Source organism: Emydura macquarii, unplaced genomic scaffold (assembly GCF_026122565.2).
Source record: "Emydura macquarii macquarii isolate MOO-44397 ecotype Brisbane River unplaced genomic scaffold, CSIRO-AGI_Emac_v2 contig_1644, whole genome shotgun sequence".
Classification (NCBI taxonomy): Eukaryota; Metazoa; Chordata; order Testudines; family Chelidae; genus Emydura; species Emydura macquarii.
In genome coordinates, this window is record NW_027131781.1 from 15,524,191 (window position 1) to 15,545,060 (window position 20,870).

Sequence of the window (20,870 nt, forward strand, 5' to 3'; positions counted from 1 at the left end):
TTTAACTTTAAACCACACAAGCAAAGGTTTCAAAAACAAACAACCCTGTTAAACATTGGTAGGAACGTTACCTCATATGTCTACCAAGAAATACTGATATTAGGTTTATTTTGTATTCACATTTGTTGCCATTTGTACACTGTTTTTAGCCAGCTAGCTCCTTCCAGGCAGAGTCTAAAAGCCATCCACTTAATAGGCATCTGATCCAGAGCCCATAGAAGAATGTATCCTCAGATGATTTTACGGATTGATATAGTTAAGACGGGTTTTTAAGATGACTTTGAAAGTTAGTGTGATAGAGCAGACCTCACAAAACGTGTGGGGGCCCGGATTTCGTTGCTGTATTGCCGCACATAGGTTCTGTTCCCAATAAAGAACTTATCTTGAAATTGGCTTGCTCGTCAGCAAGACACTACATTGCACCAGCAGCGGAGGCACAGCATACAAGAAGCCCCAGGACGACAGGTAACATTGCAGTGGCTGCTACACAGCCTGTGCTCCTGCAAGTAACTCCCCCACCAGGCCTGAGAATCAGCAGAAATGTTGAATGTGCCTGGAAATGGTTCAAACAGCGATGTGAGCTATACATGAAAGCCATAGATACAAACAAACTGGAGGATGAGCAAAATAGTGCTCGCTGTATACAATGCATTTCATTGGTGAGGAAAAAGAGAGGAAAGCTCTGCAGAGAGAATGAAAATGTTTGAAGATCATTGTATCCCCAGAAAAAAAACGTTACTTATGAGAGATCTATGTTCAGGATGAGAACACAGAATGAAGGGGAAACAATAGAGGAGTTTGCCACAGGCTTATAACTAAAAAGTCAATCCTGTGAATATAGACTATTAAAAAAAGACTCGCTCATTAAAGACCAGACTGCTCTGGTGTGTAACAATAAGAATATCCATGAAGGACTAAGGGAGGTGAAACTTACTTTCAAAAGGTCAATGTGTATATGCTAAGCAGTGAACAAATTGAAATCCAAGAGAAAGATACAGAGCATATGACTTTTTGTACAATAGTTAAACCAGCAAGGGAGAAGTCCACAGAAATTAAAATGACCAAGGACAGGAACATGGAAAGCAGGAAACAATGCCAGTGATGTGGTAATTTGCATGAGGATAGTAAATGCCCAGCATGGGGGCTAATATGCATAAACTGCAATAAACCCAACCATTAAGCTACAATCTGCTGAGAAAGCAGGACATTTAGAAAGGGATCTAAAGAAGGGAAGGTGTGTGCTATACAGTAGGAAGTACCACATTTCTCATACGAGTTACCTGAGACACACTTGCTGCTGGGGAGCCAACACAAAGGAACCCAGCCAGGACATCACAGCTGCAGGCTACAGCCAAAGAGCAGTAGAAAGTTGTGACCTTATTGAAATTTAACAATTTCCATTCCCAATAAAAAGTTTATACCTTGAAACTAGTCTGCTCAATGGGAAGATACCACAACAACAGCTAAAGATATAGCAGGCACCTCAGAGAAAGTCCTGTTGTCTGCCTCAATGAGCTTTCAGTCAAACTAATCAAGGTGACACAATACATCAGGTGGACAGAGAGTAGGGAGGGAACAGGGAAGGAGGAGGATTGCAGTGACACATTGACTTTGTTTCTCAGTAGTTGACATATAGCAGTGATGCTGAGTGATGTAGTTTTCAGCAATCTAAAGGAAGCTACATGCTGTGACAACACTAGCAGCTGAAAAGCAAGGCCAACTGCTGCAAACTCAAAGCTAAGCTAACATTTTAACATTACCACCTGGGCACATTCAGTCAATACAGGTGAAATTCTGCTGGATCTCTTCTCTGCCCAGAAGCTACCCTTCCTCACAAAAGGATCCTGCTATCCCTTTTAACTTACTGCAATTTTGGTTGAAGATCTGGAGCCTTTTATATATCTCCGTACTTTCAGATGTCTCTGGAGATGTCTGATTGAAAGAGCAGCTATTTTATTCTGGCACCTAGCTGGCTCACATCCTCCTACTCCAGATTAGAAAAACTTCCCTTCCCTCTCTATTCTGCTGTTCTCACATCTCCTGGCAAGACTTTCAACGTTCACGTTAGTCTGGGCTCCCAGAAGTCCTAGATTACATTTTAGGGAATAACACAACAAAGATTAAGGTTTAATATTTGTTCATTAGGATTTTTTCATTCCATGAATAAAACTGTCCCCTTTTATAGGCCAGCAACAGTATGCTACTGAGCTAACAAAACACAGAGCTTGGGAGAATGCTAACACTAATGATGCAGAGGAGTTTTATAAATAGATTTAATTGTCTAATGTTTCCTAATTTGTCAGGAAGGGAAGATATTAGTTTCCCTTTCATTAAAAAAAATCCTTGAAGTCTAATCTTAAAACAAGGAGACAATTCAGCACAACATTGCTCTAAAGTTGCCAATGCTGGAGTTATGTTACTTACGTTCATTTGAAGTTACTACTCAATGCTAAAAGCACAAACAAAAATGAACAGCGAGAATCATGGCTTCTGAAATTGTCTTATACAAAGGGATGCAAAGTACTCTCTCTGAGCAACTGGAAAGCAGGCAGAGAGCACTCATTGCAGAAATTAGTGGTGCTCTACTATTGTCCATAATTCCTGCTATTATGATGAGACTTTTTTTAAAAACAGAACTATTAATGCGGAGTGTGGTGCAGAATCCTTTGCTAACTTTTTTACTCAGCAGTTTAACAGCTAGAAAATCCAACTACCAATTTCCACATACTGTATTTCATCCAAAAATTCACTTTGGCTCATTCTATCACTTGTGAATATTACAGTGATTATACACTTGATTCTAATTGGTGTTTTAATATTTTATATCCCCTGAATTTCAAAGAACACTTTAACCTTTTAACACATGCACATAATTGCTGCTTTCTGTGCATGACAGGAAGACTGATTTGTCATGCAGCAACTTTTATATATTTAAAAATAGACACATGACAACCTAGATTTTCTGAACTCTGGTTAACTGAAACTCCAGGTTAACAAAAAGTTGTATTCCTTGAGTTTGCATATTACTGTGGAGCTTCAGTTTTAAGGAGATTCATGGGACTGAAATTAAGCCCTTAGATCCCTGTGATGTTTCTGTGCTTAGGAGGTTCACAGGATTGAAACTCCTGGTTATTTCAGCCTGCAATTTTATAAAGGTTGTAAATGTAAAGGATGCCCACTCAGAGCTCCATAAAATCAGAGTTTGCATCTATCTAGCCTTCTAAGTTCCTATTTGGCTCTGTCCCTGTGTATCTCCACACTTTTCTATATATTTCAAAGTTTGGAAAATGAGAACCATGTGCATTTTTATTGAGCCCCATCCTGAGAAGTGCTAAGCACTTTCCTCTCAGCAGCAACCAGGTTACACTCAAAACAATTTTTTTTTAAAAAATACTGATATTATTGGGCACAGAGAACTCACTGAAAAACTGAGACACACGGTTTGGGAACCTTTCACTTTCAGGGCCGGTTGAGGCTAAGATTAGGTGACAATACAGTTGATCTTCAAAGAAGAAAGACTTTAGTTTCTTACTCATGATGTATCTCTTGCAGAACAGAGTGCAGTATGGCACCAGAACAACATTAGTTCTGAAGAAGACTGTTTTCCTACATTTTTTGTTCAAAATAAGATTTCATTTCAGAGAACCAGGATGTAGGATGAACTTAAATCACTGTAAGATAGTTTGTAGTGCTGCACCTTTTAAGTACAACTAAGTTTCCTGGACAAAAAGAAAGTCACTAGAATGACATTCCACTTCTTGATATATTTTCTCCAATGGCCAGCATAAGGCATAGAATACAGACTGCAATTTATACTCTCCCTTTATTCTTCAAAACACTGCTCAAACATGGTAAAACATTGTAATGAAAACAAGCTATTTGAGGATTTAGAACACCTACCTATTTTTTTGCTGAGGTACAAAAATTATAGGTGATCTTATGTGTAATAAACATGACACAGAAATTCTGGCATGAAATTGGGAGCAGATGCTCAGTTGGTGTCAATTGCCATAAGCCCATTTTCTTTATATCTTGGCACACTTATCTCAGATGAGTCTGTATTGACATGACAGGGGCCAGTTTACACCTGGTAGAAATTTATCAGACTAAGATATACCAACAAAATTTTGTACCACAATTTTTAATTTCAACAAAAAGATGAGAAAGTTTTTGCAAAAATTCTTGTGAATTTCACCTGCTAGTTTTCTGACTGTTCTAGTCAGTATCCAGTGACTTTATTGGCCAATGTTTCATTATTTTAGTCAAGATTAATTTTTCCAAAGAAGACAGCAAAATATGTTACAGGATATATAGGAATAAAATTAACCTTTTGAATTGCTCAATAAGATAACTGAAAGAAATTAAATAAATTCCTCAAAAAGTGATTTTGATGTTTTTCATTCAAATTAGTTCTAAAATGAGTTAAACTAGGAATATTCTGAGGCGTTCATTCTTATGAAAGAAATGAATACTGCAGTACCCTATTGTTGTTAAGCTCTATGGGACAAATTCTTTTCTCATTTACATCTGTACAATCACAAAAAAGTCACAATGAAAATTTAGAAGTGTATCAGATTTAGAAAAATGGCATAGGCAAAATCATGGCCTCACTTATTTGAGCATTGTAGAGCCCATAATCAAAGACTAAGCTCTGCGTATATGGGTAGTAAGGGAACATACACACATGCCACACGCTTTGGAGAAATTGTGCAACAATACTGCAGATGGTATGCACTGTCTCACTGACAGAACTGCAGACGGAATCACAGGCCTGCAGCAAATGGGTCTGCTATTGCAAATAATCCCCTTACACAGATTGTGTGACACCAGCAAGTAGTCATCAGTGCCACCATCCCTAACAAACTGTGCTGACTGGGACAGCTGAACCAAGTTACCATGTGTCCAGCTGAAACTCAGTGCCTGGAGTGAGGTGTGTTAGCTGACCACCACCAACCCTTTCCAACTAGCACAGCTAAGCACCATAAATTATCATTGTTGTGAGGTCACTTCTGCTGAAGTAGGGATGCTCCAACCACTCTTCACACAAGTGGGTGTACTGCTGACCCAACATGAGGGCACAGCCTGCCTGACTCCTGGAGCAGGGCTTTGATGTTAGGTCATGATTTAGCCCTATGGGTGTGTATGCCATAAATACATCCAGTCTCTCATTTAAGAGGGACTCAGTTTTCAAGCACTCCCTCTCAATCACAAGGCCACTTACTTAAAAGAAAGTAATGCAAGTTATTTATTTCTCTGGGACATGCAGCTGGGCCCATTCCACAACCTAGCAGGAGAAGGCATGCAGAAAGAGTGGATTCTTACGTCTTGCACTGAAAATGAGAAGATTTTGGCTTGGCCTGGGTTTCACAGTGGAAGAGAGTACCTTCCTCTGAATGTGCCCTAGCTTTGGCCCCACATGTTAGAATCTGGGCTCTGTGACCTATAGCACCATCCGCTGTGGAGCAAACATTGAACTGTAAGAAAGCTTGATTCATTTTTGCCTCAGGCAGGGGCTACTGTTACCATTATAGAAGCTGTGCTTAGTATAAGATGACACACTGCCTCATTCCAGTCTGACTGTCCTTTGCACATCAATGTGTTAAGTATATTACAAACATATACATTTCATCAGAGACTTTATTGAAAGCATGTTAACCAAATTATTTTCTAGATTACATGAGTCATTACAAGCAGTAAAAAATGGGTGCAGTAAAAAAATCAGCACATTAGTGAGGGGAGAAACCTTAAGAAATTCAGTGGCTGGGAAAAGCAGCCAAACATTCAGATGCTTTTCTGACCCTTTGAATACCTTGAGTTTGCAGACCTGTGCTAGAAATCTTGTGAGAATAGACTCATGAAATTAACAATATTTTCTCTTTCCATTTCTGGCCAGCTCCAGGAAGTGCACAGACCTGCAGAAATGAAGAACAACAGGAGAGGGGTGAGGTTATCCATACTTGTTTGAACATCAGAAAGTTTGGTTGTGGTTCAGTTCAAGTCAGTTGTATCCCATCACACCTCTGTGTGCTGTAGCTGTGCCAACCTAACCTTGGATCTAGATGAAGCTAGTTCAACAGAAGATTGTTTCTGTTGGCCTAGCTACTGCAGCTGAGGGAGGTGGATTAACTCCAGTGATGAGAAAAACCCTTCTGTTGCTGTTAGAAGCATCTACATTATGGTGCTACAGCAGCAGAGCTACCGTGTAATAGCAGTGCTGCTATACTGCCCAGAATGGATTGTAAACATTTTCCGAGTATCTGCTTCCTCAAGAATACAGTGGGGTGGGGACCCCTGCACTGTGTGGAGCTCCATTGGACTTCAATGGGCCTCTGCATAGACCCAAGGGGTTTATTCGTGTGGGACACCATGCAAGATCAGGGGTGTGATTTCTAACCTGTGTTCTACCACCGCTTTATTGTTGGGCTATGGCAAATCATTTCTCCTCATCTGAAAAATGGGCATAATACTTTATCATCACACAGGATTGTTTTGAGTTTTCGGGTTTAATTAATTACTATTTGTAAACCACTTTGAGATCCTTGTCTGAGAGGCCCTATATATAAGGGCCAGTCAGAGCTATTCCATTTTACTCTGTAGTGATTTGGATTGGAAAATGTTTTCTTATATTATATTTTTGTAAAGCCATAAACCACTACATACATAATGGGGATGGATGATGGAAATCTTCCTGCACTGAGAGCAAGTACAGTTAGATGTCTAGGCTGCAATGTAATAAATGAAATAATGACAGCACAATCAAATACAACAAAATGAAAGTGGTAAATTGCAATAGAAACTCTGGCAGGCACATGAATGATAATGATCATCTAGGTTAATTCAATAGAGGATGCTCTCTGCTCTGCAATAAATCTGAAAAACTGTATTGGGGGAGTATGTCTTTATAGTGTTCAACAATAATATGTGCAGAATCAACTTCTGCTCGGAAATGAAATATCATTTGCATTCCAATTGTTCTAATTGTAAGATGACTAGTTAGAATCCTAGTGTCCTGAAACATTGATAAGAAACATTAAATATGAAGCGCAAAGATTTAATTTTAAAGGGTCTCTAGTGAATATTTTGGAAAAGGTTTTTAGAAAAGAACATTCCACATGCCTGGTGTTGGCTAATCAAGTGAAAAACTGTTTCCTTGGTAAGCCTTATAGAAGGAGACATTGGGTGTCTTAAAAGGGAAACTAAGAAAAATAGATGCATAAAAAGAATAAAATAAATCTTGCAGATTTTACCAGCTTTCTCGTTTAGTAAGATTTTAAATAGCGATAGGCTCAACCCCAAAATTTAGGTGCAAGCTTCACACATTTCATTGTTCTGAGGTGTTCAGATCTATGCCTTTGGACTAAACTAATATGAACATAGTGGGATTTTGCAAATTCTAGTTCCAGATTTCAAACACTACAAATCTGGTCGGTATTCAGACCTGGGGGAGGAGGGTCAGTACTGTGTGGGCAGTACTGTATTATATCATGTTGGAAATTATTTTCACACGTGATGTAGCACAATCTATTAATTTAAAGAATTGTGTCAAACTTGTACAACATTTTGGCTTGACTGACAAATTCTGATCTGGAGATGCTAGGGAAGAGTCTTTCAGGTCATCATGAGCAATCATGTGGAAGGGCAACTGCACAAAACACGCATTCAGCATCCCTTGTTTTTAGCAGCAAGTCGGTTCATTTTCACAGCAGTAAAATTCAGTATATGCAGACAGCATCACAATTTAAAAAAGCCTTCAACAGTGAATTAGGATGATTAAATGATTTCTCTACAAAAGAGATGGTGTCCACCAGCAATTCAGGAAGGTAAATCTATCTCAGCACTATTTATTGCATACAATACTATTATTATTAATTATTCGTATTGTGGATAAAACCTAGGAGTCCAGTTATGGATCAGGACTCCATTGTGCTAGGTGCTATTCAAACACAGATTATGGATACATACTGCAGATTGCCTTCCTTTACTATTCATATGCCATTATGTAAATAAATAGCAATGTCATTAGGAAACAGAACCTATATTTTCCCATGAAAAACACTGAACAATTTTTAAAGCATCAATGAAGCAAACTGAAGACAGGTTTGTTTTTTTCCTGAAGAAATGAACCCATCTTATTATTTCTAGACTGTAATATCTTACACCTGAGTGGTGCTGAGAGAAGCTGGAAGGATGATGATTTAGTAAGAACATTTTCCTAAAACGAAACCCAGCTGATAATCATTTGGCATTAAAATACTTGTTAATTTAAAAAACAATGGCCAGCACCATCAAGAAACAGGCAAAAGAAAAAATTCAGAGAGGTTAATAAAACAATACAACAAAATGTTAAGCTATGGAACTAAAAACACTGTAATCACTATACATGTTGAGTATCCTACTCTCTAAATTTTCTGGTAATTAGACATAATAAAATTAATAATCTCTATTTACTCTCCCCATAAGACACAGCTTAATTTCTGAGAAGAATAAACATAAGATCAATGTTTATTAGAAGTATCAAAATATTTTTAGGTTCCACAGTCACAAAACTGCTGCATTTCTTGGGCTCTGTCCATGTTGGGTGACCTTGAAACTGCCTGAGTCATGGCCAGCTTCTATCTTCAGTCCCAAACAACCATCTTAAATCTTATACAGTGTCATGTTCTCATTGTCTGGGCTTTGTGCTTCCCTGCCATTGAAGGATTTTTCACATAAATTATACAGGAAATGAAGCAAAATGTAATTACAATCTCCAACAGCACCAAAGCAGATAGATAGCAACAGACATGGAAAGCAGTTCAACAGTCAGTTTCCAATAAATGTCACTTGATAGAATGGATACAAATGAAGCATATATCACTATACCACCTAGCTCCAAATCATATCATCATCACATCATGCAACCAAAAAGTTATAAGATTATGGCCATTTCAAGCTATCAGTGTTAGATTGCTCTAAAGGGCCTTTCATTCTTTGCTTTTAAATCTCATTATTTGAACTTCAAAATGTATCAACAAATTATATTATGCTGAATTAAATTGAGTTATCCCAATGGAAACATTTCCACAAAGGTTGAATGAGACATTTGATAATCAATTAGCACCTTGACCTTTTCAACATAACAGATTTTCTCATATTTTTTTTATAATTCTCAAAAGGAAAAGACACATTATATATCACTTTGGAGTATTCCAAATGGATGTGAATTGATTGATCTGAACAGAAGGCACATTACAGTGATATATAACATAACATTTTTGTCCTTGGAAAAACTCCAGATTAATTCATTCCCATTTGGTCTGTCAAGGTACAGCACAATATTTAACCCTAACTTAACATAGTATTTATTTTAAAGAAGTTATTAGGGGAGATCTGTGCTACGAATAACATCAACAAGGATTAGCAATAAGTTTTCTCAACTAGAATGTGAAATCCAGGTTGCGTTTCTGATCCCCCTGAAGTCAATGAAAGGTTTGCCACTGGTATCAATAGATTAGGATCAGATCTATGTTTTACTTTGAACTCTTACGTACTGTTTTTTAGACATCAGTGAAGAAGGCTTGCAAAGTAAAATAATTTATGATCACAGTCTTTCTATGTTTCACTTTGTCAATGAGAATTTCTTTCTTATCCATCACTTATAAAGTGTGTTTATTATACTGTTATTGGTGCAACCATTTTAAAAAAAAACTAATATAAAAACAACATATCAAGCATGGAGTTAAAAATGTAAAGAATTTTAAATAATAGTAATACTTTGTGTTTCAAATAGTTCCTTTCATCTGGGGATCTCAAGTACTATATGAATACTGAAAAATAGATTTAATGCACTCCTAATTTACATAAATTTAACAGATTATACAGATGTGCAAATTGAAACACGGAAAGGTTAAGTGATATGCCCAAGGTCACACAAGCAAATCAGAAGCTAAACCTGAAATACCGTGGAACTCTGTAGTATCTCCATACTTCTAGCCCTATGTAATATCCATGTTAAACACATGCTTCTTCTCTTTGTAAAGTACAATGGGCATGCTTAATAACTTCCCTTTTACTATTTATTATATTTATTGTATTTGTGATATTTCCCTATTTTAGAATGATATATAAGTAAGTGAAACATTTGTAATGGTCCCCACTCTAGGTGCTTTAGTTAACATTTTGCTCTTCACTTATATTGAATAGAGCTGTGCAGAGGACAAAAGTAATATTTCGCAAGGGCTTTTGAGATTTCAGATTTTGGCTTCATTCCAAATTGGAGAAAAAACTGAAAACTTTAAAATTCTCCACAAAGGAAATTTTAAAATAATGGGTTGTTCAAAATGTTTTGTTTTTACTGAGTCAATTTAGACTTCGTATTGTATAATACAAAATAAAAATTCAAAACAAAAAGTTGCTTCAAAACAAGAAATCAAAATATTTCATTCACAAGTGTTGAAACTGGAATTTCTGGTGTTGTGAGAACTTCTTTTTCAAAAAAAATTCCAGCAAAATTTACCTGATTTTGCAAAGCTTTTTGATTTTGGCAGAATTGCATATTCTTATGCAATATGGCTCCTTTGAAGTTTCTCTGACCAGCTCTAATATTGAGTAATAAAACTAGGTGGTCAATTTCACTTTTTGTTTACAGTTGCCTTCATTTTCTGCTTCTTGTACTCTCAGGCAATTCTGTTGTTCTTGGCTTCCAACATCATGGTCGTTTCCATAAACATTTTTAAAAACAGCTTCACTATTCTTGTTAAGGGTTGTAAGACATCTCCCCTTTAAATAAAACCTAGGTTTAATCTACTCATATAAATTGTACTGATTTAATTAAATCAATTTCTAACTTTATTTAGTTAAATCAGTGCAATCCTCTTGTGTGGATATCCTTCAACTAATTTAAGAGTAGCTAATATTGATTTAGGTTAATTTGGTAAACAGTTTAAGGTGTCCATGTAATTTAACTGTGAATCAATTTAGAAACTGGTTTAATTCAATCAGTGCAATTTGTGTGTGTAGACAAGCCCTTAAATTTGCATTCTAAACTAGAATACATTGTTCCCTTAAACAAAGAAGCTAAAATATGGTCTATAGCTTTAAAGCCTATAGTGGTGAGTATGTAATTAGTTCCCTTGTGACTACCACTCATTTCCCCATAGGAATGCCACCCATAGCACTTAATGGGAGGAGATCATGTCAATGAGCAAATCCACAAAACAATTTCTTTGTGAAAGCTGGCCTTCTAGTCTTCTTTTAGCCAATGAAAGGATTTTCCTTTGGGTTTTTAGCTCCATTATCATGCAATGAATCTTCTATCATTACAAACACAGATGTTCCCTAAAACTGCACAAACACCACATACTCCGTTTACCTCTGCATCCATGTGGGAATGACTTTTTTGTTAATGAAGATGACTTAGCCATTTATTTTTCAACTTAACTGCATCTGCTGCAGTGTCCTTAGCCTTTTCCCTCAGTGTCATGTGAGACCAGACTGTACTAAGTGAGTTGGGAAGAAGAAGATGTTTTTCTTAACATGTGATTTTGTGTGAAAGGTTTCAGGGAGCTACCAAGGCAAACAAAATATATGTAACTGTTATTTTTAAAAATTAATGAAAAAATGAATGAATGGATTGGATGGCTGAGTGTCCAGGTAATACAGAGTCTCCCCTTTCAATGCCACAGTATCAGATTTAATCATAGAATCGTAGGACTGGAAGGGACCTCCAGTCCCCTGCACTTATGGCAGGACCAAGCATTATCTAGACCATCCCTGACAGACGTTTTTCTAACCCACTCTTTAAAATCACCAGTGATGGAAATTCTACAACCTCCCTAGCAATTTATTCCAATGATTAGGAAAAATTTCCTAACTGTCAGGGTAGTTTATATCCAAACTAAACTGTCCTTGCTGCAATTTAAGCCCATTGCTTCTTGTCTTATCCTCAGAAGTTAAGGAGAACAATTTTCTCCTTCCTCCGTGTAACAACCTTTTAAGTACTTGAAAACTGTTATCACATCCCCTCTCAGTCTTCTCTTCTCCAGACTAAACAAACCTAATTTTTTCAATCTTCCCTCATAGGTCATGTTTTCTAGACCTTTAATCATTTTTGTTGCTCTTCTCTGGACTTTTTTCAATTTGTCCACATCTTTCCTGAAATATGGCACCCAGAACTGGACACAATACTCCAGCACTTGTTTAAACTGCTTGAAAGGCATTGGAATCTGTTAGTTTATATGAAATAAATTGGCAGTCAGATTCTTTGTCACAGGATGCAGGTGTCCATAGCATAAATGCGGCCTTGTTGTTAGTATCAACAGAAAAGCTAAGGAATTATTGGAGGTGGTCCCGCCTGTTCAGAATCAAGGCACACTGGCAAACGGAGTTAGCTTTTGAGACAGATGGTATGTGCTACAATTGGGTCATATTTGTTTTTTAAATAAGTATTTTATTTTGCAGACTCTTCTGTTAAATCTAGCATAGTAAAGACACCAATGATCTGCAGGGGTAGAAATCAACCACTTGCTCTTGGGGCATAGTTTTTGGGTTTTTTAAATTTTTACTAATTTTGCTACATAGCTGTCAATGCTTAGGTCTGGTGTCTGGGATATGTATGGAAGGCAGAGCAGTGTGAATACTGCAGTTCTGAAAACTCAAACTTGAGTTGACTCAAAACAAAAAAATTGAAATTTTTCAAAAGTTAAATTAAAAAAATCAGTTCTGATTGAACAATTCCACATTTTTAACAGGTCCTGATTTCTTTTTGCTGGAGGATTTTGGAGAGGTCCTTAGAGTACAAATCTGCCAGCTACATAAATAATTCTGAGAAATGATCAACTTGTCTTGCTATCCGACTGTCTCTTATCTGTAGAGTAAGCAGAGAGCTCCACCATGTGGTAAAATTATTTCTTTGTACATTGAATTAACCATACCTCATAGCAGAAATTCTAACATCAGTAAACCTGATTGATTTTAGTTTTTTAAAATATAGCTATTTTCCCTTGTTACTCATTTTTTTGTAAGTTACTAGAAGTGGATCTAGTAAAAAGACTATTTCAAAGCCAGCAAACTGATTTCCACTATGATTTTACAGATCCAATATAATTCTACATTATAAAATGCACTACAAGGCTGACAAGAGGATAAAAATATTAATTGCACACAAAAATTCAGATGAACTTCCAACAACAACTAAACATCAGACTAACATTTAAAACTTGCCATCTAGTTTGGCAAGAGGGTGGACAGTTAGTTAAAAAAAACCTACCAGAACTACAGCCTACATTGAATATGAAGCAAACAAAACAAAACAAAAAAATAAACAATCATCATCTCATAACATTCTCTTGGTCTTTTCTGTTCTTTTATTAAACTGCCTCATTTTCTCTTCAAAAATATATATATTTTTTAATTTAATATGAGAAATATTAAGAAATATCAGGTCCTGATTTCCCTCTCTTTTGCTGGAGGACATTGGCTTGCCTTCCCCAACCCCCTTTTTACCATAACCACTGAACCATCGACAGCTTGATGCACCACTACCCTCAGACTTCCTGGGGAACATTTATCCTTGGTTGAGAGAACTTCTGTTCTATGGGTGAGAGCGAGGTGGCATGGTTAAATGTTGTGTCTTGAACAGCCTCTGCATGGGTAATGATGAAGAGTATAAGAGCAAAGCTGGAGTGCAGACAGTGCATTATGTAAAATGTTTATGGCAGTATGGTCAGGAGGCAAATGAAACTTTTAGCTACTTTAAGAGATTTTGTAGTGGCAGAACATTTTGAATACCTCTCTCTCAGATTGCGACGCTAATCCACTATATATGGAAAATCTACTGTACTAAAATTTTGTAGGGGGATACAACTGAATACTTATTTCCTCTTGGGCAGAGAAATGAGACAAGAGCTGTGTACACACACATTCAGAAATACCAGACATTCAGGTCTTTTGTTTAAAAACCAGAAACTAATCTGATTTTGGTGTAATCTGAACATGATCTAATAGGAAAGAACTATATCAATCAGATTAGCAACTACATTTCTCAGAGAAAGAAACACATTGGATTAATCCAGACATATATAATGATAAAGCTGGAAGCGTTTAGCAACATAGGGAGCCTCTTTCATTTGGGATGGCATCCCATAATTAAAATATTTTTCTAAAGTATTTAAAATTAACATGATTAATTATTGGACAGTTATGAATCAAATGACTTTGAAAGATAAAGTTTCCTTTTCTACCCATAATGGTACCTGCTCTGAAGTGGGCACTAAGTGCTCTCTGATCCATTATGACTAGGTTCCTCATCTTCTTCCAGCTTCTCAGTGTCATGCCAGCAGGGATCCTGTTCAGAGTACTGCTTGCATCTCCAGCTCTCAGTCAACGGCCATAGAATCATAGAAGATTATAGTTGGAAGGGACCTCAGGAGGTCATCTAGTCCAACCCCCTGCTCAAAGCAGGACCAACCCCAACTAAACCATCCCAGCCAGGGCTTTGTCAAGCCGCACCTTAAAAATCTCTAAGGCTAGATATTCCATCACCGCCCTAGGTAACCCATTCCAGTGCTTCACCACCCTCCTAGTGAAAAAGTTTTTCCTAATATCCAACCCAGACTTCTCCCACTGCAACTTGAGACCATTGCTCCTAGTTCTGTCATCTACTATCACTGAGAACAGCCGAGCTCCATCCTCCTTTCAGGCAGTTAAAGGCTGCTATCAAATCCACCCTCATTCTTTTCTTCTGCAGACTAAACAAGCCTAGTTCCCTCAGCCTCTTCTCATAAGTCATATGCTCCATCCACTTAATCATTTTTGTTGCCCTCTGCTGGACTCTCTCCAATTTGTCCACATCCTTTCTGTAGTGGGGGGACCAAAACTGGACACAGTACTCCAAATGAGGCCTCACCAATGCCGAATAGAGGGGAATAATCACTTCCCTTGATCCCTGCAGACCTTTTTGTAAGCTGTAGTCGTATGAGCCTCTGGGGGTCTACAAATTCCAGAATGGCTGTCTTTATAAGGTAGCACTTGGAGAAGGGCTGAGTTGGACCCAGGCCTTATCTTAAACCTATCCTGTAACAAAAGGTTGAGAGAGAAAGTTTAAGCAAAGTTTGCTAGTGGGCATGGGGAGCAGAAGTTAGAAGTAAGAGAAGGTGGGCTATATGAATCAAAGCAATCTGACTGAACTGGAAGGAAGGAAGAAGGAGGTGTCAGAGAAGGGGAAGGAGAAGAGAGACATGAACATTTATAATTCATGTTAGTTTGGATTAATTTGAAATAAATAGCTAAGCTTTCCAAGGCCTATCATAGGTTTAGCTTAAGAATAATGACTGAGGTCAAGATTCAATGTGCTACTACGGAGGAAATTGGTATTAGAAGTTTAGGATAACGGTAGTTACTATAGTCTGTAAGTACTGACCCATATGACAAGGGTATTCTCTAGGGCAGTCAAATGATTAAAAAAACATAATCGCAATTAATCACGAGATTTAAAAAAAATAGTTGTGATTAATCAGTTTTAATTGCCCTGTTAAACAATAATAGAATACCAATTTACATCTATTATAAATATTTTGGATGTTTTTCTACATTTTCAAATATATTGATTTCAATTACAACATAAAATACAAAGTGTACAGTGTTCACTTTATATTACTTTTTATTACAAATATTTAACCTGTAAAAATAGTATTTTTCAATTCACCTCATAAGTACTGTAGTGCAAACTCTATCACGAAAGTGCAATTTACAAATGTAGAATTATTATTTTTACATAACTGCATTCAAAAACAAAATAATGTAAAACTTTAGAGCCTACCAATTGAAGCACAATGGGCATATGAATGTTTAGTATATCTGCACGTAAATACCTTGCAACACCAGCTAAACAGTGCCATGCAAATGCCCGTTCTCACTTTCAAATGACATTGTAAATAAGTAGCAGGCAGCACGATCTCCCATAAATGTCAAATTTGTTTGTCTTAGCAATTGTCTGAACAAGAAGTAGGACTGAGTGGAGTTATATGAGCTGAATAGAAAAATACTATTTCTTTTGTTTTTCTTTTACAGTGCAATTAACCACAATTATTTTTTAAAATCTAGTTAATTTGTTTTGCATTAATCGCATGCATTAACTGCGATTAATTGACAGTCCCAGTATTCACCTTTCTGATCCTGACCAAAGTTAGGTGACCGTGGCAAGGAAATAAAGTTTGGTGTTTTGATTTGGTTCATGCCAATACTTCTGCATATCACACTTATTACAGAAAGAAGGCTTCCTCCTCCTTCCCTTTAGTTCAGAGGTCCCCAAACTGTGGGGTGTGCCCTTTGGGGGGGCATGGCGGGGCCTGGGCCAGCCCCCACAGGGACGGGGAGGAAGCGCCACCCAGCCCCGCTCTGCCCCCATCTCTGCTCCAGTCCCACCCCCCAGCTGAAGCCCCAGCCTCGGTTCCTGGCTACGGCCCCGGGCCTGTGCCCCACTCCTGGCCAGCCCTGACTCCCGGCTCCTAGCTCCCACCCCAGGCCCAGCGGCTGCAGCTTCATCCCCCATTTCGCCGCAACTGCAGCTCGGGCCCTGGCTCCCCGTGGCTTTGACCCCGTTCCCAGCCTGGCTAACAATTGCAGCTCCTGGGGGTGTGTGGACCAGCTAAGGAGGGGGGCGCAACCCTAAAAGTTTGGGGACCATGGCCTTAGTGCTATCCTCAGTGAATATGCATGGACTGGCCACTAGGTGGCTGCAGAGACTACAAGATTACAACCAATGATGTAGTTTGTAAAATCAAAATAATAGATGCTACTGGGGATGGGGGGAAAGCTCTTCCAGGAGACCGCAGCCAATGAGAGAGCTCACATGCACTAGAGGGCACTTCTCTGCCATCATAAGACTGACTCCAGCCCCAGCCCAAATCATGTCACTCGTGTAAAAAAATTGTGGAAGTTGGCACATTGCCTTGAACTATGTAAATACATTAAAAATATCTGATTTTGAAACCATCTCTGAAGCTATTATGAGAATTTGAATTTAGGCATGTCCTATTTGTCTTTTAAAGATATTCTCAGATACGAATTCACTAAATTGAGACCCTGAAATTAGACACACGTACTCCCACCTGCTTCATTGTCACTCATTAGGGCACTGCAGAAAATTCTGTGGTGGAGGTTCTAAAAGGGTGTAAATTATACCAATCTGTATTAGTAGTGCAAAAAAAGACATGGGCAGAACATTTCATGTAAGGCAAATCCAGGTCCCAGGCACAGTGGGTGGGTGGACAACAGCACTGTGATTAACGGGTTAGTGATATAGCTGGTCAAACTTTTAGATTGAAAAATTGTAAATTTTCATGTAAAAAAAAAAGTTAAACAAACTTAAGTTTTCCATTTCCATGAGAAAATGAATTTGCTGACAACATTTTTCAATTTTACAATTGGGAGACACTAAACAAAAACATTTTTTTTTGGACTCCCCCCCCCGCCAATCTTCTCCCCACTTCATTTTTTCTGCCTTTTTTTTTTTTTTTAAACCTTTCCCTTTCTTTTTTAACTGGAAAAAAGTGCATGTGTATTGCGTTGGGGGAAGCGGGAGAGAGAAAGTGGGGAGAAATCAGGTTTCCCTTTTTAATTTTTTTTTACAACTATTTCCAGTTGTTGAAAACAAAAGGGTGGGGGTTAAAAAAAAAGAAAGGTTGGGAAACCTAAAATTTAAAGTGGAAAAAATGAGTTGGAGCAGAAAGGTAACTTTACCTCTGTATTTGGCATTCGTGTGACTGCTGCTGGAATACTGCATCCAATTCCGGTGTCCACAGTTCATGAAGGATGTGATAAACTGAAGTAGGTTTAGAGAAGAGCCACAAGAATCATTGAAGGATTAGAAAACATGCTATAGCAATAGACTCAAGGAGCTTAACAAAGAGAAGGTTAAGGGGTGACTTGTTTACTGTCTATAAGTATCCATAAGGAGAACAAATATTTGATAATGGGCTCTTCAATTTAGCAGAGAAAAGTGTAAGAGTCCAACAGCTGGAAGCTGACACTAGAGAATTCAGACAGGAACTAAGGTGTAAATTTTAAACAGTGAGGATAATTAATCACTGGAACAATTTACCAAGGATGATGGTGGATTCTCCATCACCGGTAATTTTTAAATGTTTTTCTAAAAGATCTGCTCTAGGAATTATTCTGGGGAAGTTCTCTGGCCTGTGTTATGCAGGAGGTCAGACTGAATGATCACACTGGTCCCTTCTGGCCTTGGAATCTCTGAATCCATACATTTGAAATGGAAATCCCCTTGGAAAATATCTTCAAAAGGGTTTGAAGGGTGATTTTTTCCTGCAGAATTTATCATGGGAAAAATTTTGGCTCTCTCTCCAGCTCTAGTTAGAAGTGCCATACAACCTTGCTTGCAGAGGCCTCATAAGAAAGGCTACACTGACAACACCTGTAACAAGAAGGAATCTGTATCCACAGGTGGAGGAAGAGTTGCCTTCACAACTGAACAGGCTACCACTCTCACTACTCAAACAAATGCCATATAGGGCTAATCATATAATGCAAGATCCCTACAAGCCGCCACAGGCAGAACCCCCAACAGTCCTGAGTTTTGCAGGACTGTCTCACTTTGACCTATACAACTCCCATCCTGGTTGAAACTGCTCCTGTTCTGCAGGGCTGGCTGGGCTTGAGCCCCGTTCCGGGCATCGTGGCCTGCTTCCCCTCTTCCCTGTCTGCTCTCCAATCCACTCCTCACTCCCAGCCCCACCCTTCCCTGATTTGCTCCTTGGTCCCAGTCCTCCTTGGCCCCTCCCCTTCTTGAGCCCAGCAGCATAAGCTCAGAACATTGGAACAGACAGAGCCCAGCCAGCCTCATAGGACACAAGCTGTTGCTGCAGGATGAGTGCAGGGCAGGCTCCCTCTGCAACTCTCTGCCCTTCCCCCTCTCCCCCCAGGCCTCCTACCCACCTGGGGCAGGACTTGCTCTGCTTTAGCCATTGGGAACACTGGGAGGTCAATTGGGAGGAGAAATATATTTTGCTGTGTGTCAAGAAATATATAACAAACATGGTCAACAACAAGAAACACTTAAAATTGGAACCTTTTTATGTTGTGGAGACTGATTAAAGTCAGCGTACCATTTTCAGTTTGGGAAGAACTCTTAAATGCTAAATTATTATTACAAGAATTTATTGAGAACAAATTTATTGAGACTAAATCCTATTGATAGCTATTTATTTTATAAAATACAGAAACAGAAGACGTGTGTATATCTCTCAAACTGATGGAAAAGACAATTGATACCGGCACTATATGATAATATATTGATATGATTTTTATTTTATTAATTAATGTATTGTATTAATTTTACATTAATTAATTGATTTTCTAATTATTTAGAAAAATATAAAAGTAATATGTTATAAACATATATTATTACATTATTATATTATATATTATTACATTATATATTCACAAAAATGTGCCTCTCTTGTCTAAATATACTGTACACTCTAAGGGTTAAAGACTGTCTCTGACTATGGGTCTGATCCAAAGCCATTTCAAATCAAGGGAATTCTTCCATTTATTTCAATGGGTTTTGGATCAGGGCACATGTATTTGTACAAAGGGCACAAACGGCCTCTAATGTTGACTGGGCACTACTGTAATACAAATAATGAATACATAATAATATGATAAACAGCTTGACATTTCTGTACACGTTTATGTTTGGCTAGCTTCCAAAATTTGAAGTGTTGCTAAAAAACAGCAGGTTGTCCAAAACTTGTGTTTTAAATCTCTAGTTCAACAGGAACACCTTTGTAATTCCTCTGCCTCCAGGAAGCATTTTTTAAGAACAAAACAACATAACATTCAGTCAAAAAATACCGAATGTATACCTTGAAAGTAACCTACAGAATGTTGAGGTCTTTGGTACAGCTCAACCATTGTCTACCAGCACTTTTCCAGACTCATAAATCACTATCAAGGACAGATTAAGCGTTTAAGACTTTCATTTTATGTGAGCAAGCAACTGATGCCAAGGACAGCAATATTTTAAAGTCATTGCAGTATCCAGTGTTGATATCAGTGTTGATTCCAGCCACTCCTCACTGGAGTCTGTTTTATCTGATGGTGTAATTGTTGAGTCTGCTGATTTTATAACCGAACAAAGCTGTGGATGATGTCCTAAAGAAGCACTTCCATACTCCACAGTATCAGCTTTCATTACTGTCCATGCCATGTATATATGTTCCAAACATCTCAAAGATTGCTAATGCCAATGGGGCAGATTCTCGGTTGATCTTTGGTCTGCTCGGGAGGCACAAAGGTGTTGGAAATAGCCTGGAAATGGCATGCAGAGAACTCCTTGCTGGAGGGTAACTCCTTGCTGGTGTAAGGATCCCAGATCTGAGGCCCTGTATTAGAGCTGGTCAAAAATATTGTTTGGTCCAAATGATTTTCCAATAAGAAAATTTCAGTTTTTCTGAAAAATTTTGATTTTCTGTTGTTAAAAATAACGGCTCGCTGGCTGCCTCCTGGGAGGCTAATGAATTTAACTTTCTGCCAGTGAAACTGACAAAAGCTTTCTTGAAGGGCTTTGGAGGCTGAGTGCTTGGGCTCTCTGTCTTTCCAGCCCCAGAGCTGTGGGGGGAGGAGGGCAGGCCAAGCACCTGGGCCCTCTGCCTCTCTGGCAACCAGGCTGGAAGGTTCTTGCCAATTTCATAACTGACAGCAGCCTTCCCTGTGGGCAACTGAGAAGTGGAAAAATTGCATTTCAGTTCTTGCAAAATAGATTTTTTCTTTAAAATCCTTTCAGCCAAAAATTTCACATTTGATCATTTCGTCCTGATTCAAGATGAAATTTTTGAACTGCAAATTTTTCCCATGGAAACAGATTTCTT

The 20,870-nt window shown here is 38.2% G+C and overlaps 1 long non-coding RNA gene across 2 annotated transcripts in view; it reads right to left on the reverse strand.

Annotated features, from left to right (window-relative positions):
• Positions 1–5,637: 5,637 nt before the first annotated feature.
• LOC137158340 (uncharacterized) overlaps positions 5,638–20,870 on the reverse strand; it is a 69,178-nt gene continuing 53,945 nt past the window's right edge. For both annotated transcript variants that reach the window (XR_010921377.1, XR_010921378.1), the window contains exon 3: positions 5,638–5,912. This is a non-coding gene — a long non-coding RNA (uncharacterized lncRNA). The remainder of the gene's footprint in view (positions 5,913–20,870) is intronic.